Source organism: Limulus polyphemus, unplaced genomic scaffold (genome assembly GCF_000517525.1).
Source record: "Limulus polyphemus unplaced genomic scaffold, Limulus_polyphemus-2.1.2 Scaffold949, whole genome shotgun sequence".
NCBI classification, from domain to species: domain Eukaryota; kingdom Metazoa; phylum Arthropoda; class Merostomata; order Xiphosura; family Limulidae; genus Limulus; species Limulus polyphemus.
Window position 1 is genome coordinate 202639 of NW_013666559.1, and position 5073 is coordinate 207711.

General features: G+C 36.1%; 1 protein-coding gene across 1 annotated transcript in view; it reads left to right on the forward strand.

The window, feature by feature from the left end:
- The first annotated feature begins 707 nt into the window (after positions 1 to 707).
- LOC106461388 (sodium- and chloride-dependent GABA transporter 1-like) overlaps positions 708 to 5073 on the forward strand; it is a 102503-nt gene continuing 98137 nt past the window's right edge. The window contains exon 1 of the mRNA XM_013921204.2: positions 708 to 904. The gene's annotated coding sequence lies outside the window, so the exon portion shown is untranslated. The remainder of the gene's footprint in view (positions 905 to 5073) is intronic.

A 5073-nucleotide genomic window follows, 5' to 3' on the forward strand; every position in this document is an offset into this window, starting at 1 on the left:
AAGGTGTTGTTGGTTAGCGGCGACTCCTTGAAACATTTCAATTCTTTAAAGGAATTTAAAAAAGTTATGAATTCCTGATTAGTAAATATTTCAAACTTATCCTCTAATAAAAACGTTATAATTCTAATTACTTTAAGATATCTCACTAAGTCTATTAAATAACACATTTCTTTTCAAAGAAATACGTTCGTTTTATCTGTGAGATGAGTTGAGTTTTTGTTTTTATTGAAACTGTACCACGCGACAGAAAAGCTAATATAAGCTCTGGGTATTACTTTACTTTCTACAATACGATGGAGGGAGCGCTGTGCATTGATTTTTTTTTCTTTCCAGAATCTGATAATTATATTTTCTTTGAACTAAAGTGAAAGGATAGGCGTCGAAGAGAGGGCTTTTCAACAAACGGTGATGGATACCATAAGACTGAAACTATGTGGTCAATATGACAACAAAGACGTTATAAAGAATAACTTTCGACGCCGTCTAACGCACCAACAGAATTGATTTAGGTTTGACTCTCTCTAGAATCATAATATGATTTTTTTTTCTAGCTTAAATATGCTGCCAGGGTAAAATTCTCCTCTTACAGATCGATGGCTGGGGCTCTGCGAGGCGCGTTCCAGCAACAACTGCGTGAGTTGCGATTCGTTGTTTCTGGAAGCGCGCGCGCTTGCAAAGGAAACCGCGCGTGCAACGTTAACGCAGCATTCTGTTGAGTAACTCGTTAGATAGAAAGTATGGTTCAGGGCGCGAGCTGAAGTAACAAAGTGTTTCCGTGTTTTCACAACAAGAAATTACTCCCGTGTCTCATAATCGCTCTACCAGTCTTGTCTCATATGGCCGTTGAAGAGTGACTACCCAGTTTTTGTTGACAGACCTTGTTACGAAAGGAACCTCGAACGAGGTATGGAGTATTCAGCCTAATCTTCCAACAAGTTAGCAACCAAAACGGCATACTGATATGTTGTTGAATTATTTTAATAACCGTAATTTTAATGTGAATAGATTCACAATTTTCCATGCTTTAGTTTCAAGTAACAGCACTAGTACTTATAATGCTAAGAATAGGAAACGTAAAAATAATATCTTTAATTTTCTTTTATGGTACTTGGTTTTGATTTTGCTTGTTTTTTGTTTTTTTTGTTAAACGCAAAACTACGCAATGGGCTATCTGTGCTGTGCCCACCACGAGTTATAAAGCCTTCGAGCTTGCAACTGAGCCAGCAGGGTGCACCTGCATTTGCGCATCCGATTTGTGATGATTGTTTCTGGTTACCCCCACGTTGATGGAAAGAGTTAGAGAACAAGTGGGCTTGTAATGTTGTGCACACCTTATGTTATTTTGACCTATCCATAACTATCACTGGACGTTGGAAAATGGAAGGGGCAGGTACACATCTCCAATACAGAGGACAACCCCACTTCAGCCCTCCCAATTCATTATTTTTGGCCAAATTTAATGCCCTACAATAATTAAATATATATTCAGAAATTATTTAGTAGCTGGAAGTTTGTTCGTTTCTTGTAAATCACAAAGCTACACAATGACCTATCTGAGCTGTGCCCACCACGGGTATCGATACCCGGTTTTTAGCCTTATAAATAAGCCTTCAGACTTAACGCTGAACTAATGAAGGGGAGAGGTGTTAGTAGTTGGAGAAAAAAAGGCGAAAAAATAAGATAAAGAAACGAAGGTATATAATAGAAACTCAAGTAAGTTAGTCATTCAACTCTTTATTCTCGCATTAAATTCGCTTGTGTTTGTGTTGTTTTTCTGAATTGCACCACATCTGAGCCTCCGCTGTACCACAACTGGCATAAATTACTACTCTAATTATAAAATTTTCTGTGGGAGCATGCTCCCAAAATATATAGTTTGATGGTCTTCCATCTTCGATCTCCTACACATATTTTGCTTCCAACATTATGTAATGGTGTATATTTTATGTTTGTTTGTAATTAAGCTCAAAGCTACACAATTAGCTATCTGTGCTCTGCCCAGCACGGGTATCGAAACCCGGATTCTAGCGTTGTAAGTCCACAGACATACCGCTGTGTCACTGGGGGGGGCTATATTTTAAGTATTGTAATAATAATATATGCATAAATTGTTTGGTTTGTTTTTTACATGTTTTCTTTCTAGGTTTTGGCTATGTAAATTATGAATTAGTGTAATTAAATATTAATTAAATTTAGAATTACATATTTTTTAAAACGTTGGCTATTTTATTGTACATGTTAATGTATTGAATGAATAACGTACATATATTTGCATACGTATTTTTAGTGCATGTGCGTAATCTTACTCAAAATATCCACATACTGAACACCCATAATGACAAGTTATATTAACTAAAACAGATAAAGAAATTGTCAGTTTTCTCAGAAATTAAAATAATAATAATTGAAATCCTCGTGTAATGTTATAAGCATTTTTATATATATATATATATATATACTGGGTGTGTATGTATTATATATATATAGCTACTACACACAAACACACATATGCACTACATATAACATGTTATATTAAAAAGATTCTGGAATCTCATCACTACAATCCATCGTCCATGTCGCCATATCATGCCATGCTCTATCTGACAACCACAAATCTTTAAAATAACCATTTTAGTGTAGTTTCCAAAACGTTCCACCGTAAACTCCTCCCTGGGTTTTCCATAAGCCATCAAGTTTACGAGGATGACGGTTTCCTTGCACCCGTTTCAACATTCCCATCGCACAGAAATCTACAAGCACTGAGTTCGGCAATTAGATCAATATGTCTTCTTATAGAAGAGCATGAATATCTGTTTCAGTCTCCAGTTGCTCAATGCATGCGATGGTTGAACGTTTATTTTGTGAAGTAACTTTTATACACTTTATTTGTATCACTTTTCCAGACGCAGGTACTTCTTGATTATGATACGCACTGTTGCCTTGAAGAGCTTTTTCAACAGACTTTCGTGTTCTAACTTTGCTTATCACGACTTGTTATAAGTCTCTTTCTGGATGGTTCTGGTACCCCTTGTTGATTCATATTCTTTTGTTTTCCAATGCCACTAAGTTCAATGGATACCTTTGTCTTGGGAATTCGAAATTCCCGATCTGAACCCATCTTTATGATCTGATTGTATGAATATTTGTTTCTGAAAGGGCTGTTACACGTCCTTCCCAAAGCCAAGCAATTTTGGGCAGGAATTACACCACTTATGTAACGTCAAGCAAATATCAAAATGTAAATCTAATACGTGCTATTCCACTGCGGCTTTATATTGGCTGTGGTTATCACGTGATTTGCTGATTTGCATATTCCAAATCGTTTTCATATAGCGTACTTTACTCTATATTTATACTTACCGTATTACTTACGATTTTTTTTTTCAGAAACAAGCAACAGCAAACCAAATCAATCATCGTTAGCCAGGATCTCTGGATTTTCATCTCCTGAGTTAATGAAGCGTGTGCTATCTCATATCCCTGAACTGTCGATCTCTCTTAAGCAAATATGAGCAACTGAGTAATTAAGGTGGACTTGCGTATAAAGAAGCAGTGAGAGAGAGAGGGTTTGATATGCTACCATAATACTTATATTATTACAGAAAGCAGTGGCAAGCATAGGATTTATCCACGAGTTCAGTTTTATGCATTAACATTACATAGTTTCTTTACTGTTTTATAAGTTAAAGAATATATTAATACCAGCTTACGATGTTACAACCATAGATTAGGTTATCGTAAGTGGATTTCACAATTGAGCTTTTAAACAGTTCGATCTGTACTTTCTCTCTCATTAAATTCTTGCTATTTACGTATAATAATGTAGTTTCTCCAGGCCTTACTTTAGATTAACTATCATTATAGGGAAATTTTAATTTAGTTTCTCCAGTTCCCCAGGCTTTGCTTTAGATTCACTATAATTAGAGCGAAATCCTTGGTTAAAATAATGTTAGCACCGATCTGGCCTTTCGTCAGCTTCTGTTGCTTCTATCCTTGCTGAAGTGAAGCATCACAGAGCCTTAGAAATTGCATTTTTTAATTGTTTCCCTTTTTCTGTCCTTTTGCTTTTCCCGTAACGGTAATTCTCACTGTATGAGTAGCATATCCAGACTGCCAATCTGTTTCAGAGCAGGTTAAGGAAGGTTAATTGAACCAAATATACGGATCGCTCTTGATATCCAAAGTGTGTGTGTGTGTTGCTTGAGGGCTAAAACGGCTGAGGCTACAAAATGTGATTGTTCGATCGTTATGTGCCTGATAAAATCATGGCCGTTAAACGCTTCAGGAGAATTCTTCTAAACACTCTGTGATAATTTGGTGATCAAAATTTGATAGTAAAACATTACTTGTTTTGTAGTCAGCCATTAAGTGTGAATTGCCCTTCGATGTGCATAATCTGGTGAACGTAGAGGATAAGTCAAAACAAAATCGAGCGCAATGTTATGGCAACTTATATTTCAGCATTTAATTCGTTGTTTGTCTGAGTTTGGTGTGTGAACATTTTACAGAATCACTAGTTGCTGGGTAAGAATATTCCTTCATGGTAAAAAGAAGAGACAACAGAATATGATGAAACTAGTAAAAACTGAATAATTTACTCAGTGTAAAGTCTAATATCTTGTGTGGCGAACTTGAAATTAATTGTACTTGTAAGAACATGTTCAACAAGTTTATTCTATTTAATTAATTGAATTACATAAATAATGAGCAAATTCAAGGATTTTACTGTATGAACATACAAATCCTTTAATGATAGCACAGGATTTGTTCTTATTTAATTCGATATATACAGATGGATAAGTTCTTTTATGATGCTCTAACTTAAGATTGACGAAACTGAATTTCTTACTAGAATGTGATAAGAGCACATTTACAACCCATAACGAAAAATGTTAGCGCCGATCTGAAACTTGCTATTACGTTGTCCCGGCATGGCCAGGTGGTTAGGGCACTCGACTCGTAAACTGAGGATCGCGGGTTCGAATCCCCGTTCAACTAACCATGTTCGCCCTTTCAGGCATGTGGGCGTTATAATGGGACGGTCAATCCCCCTATTCGTTGGTAAAAGAGTAG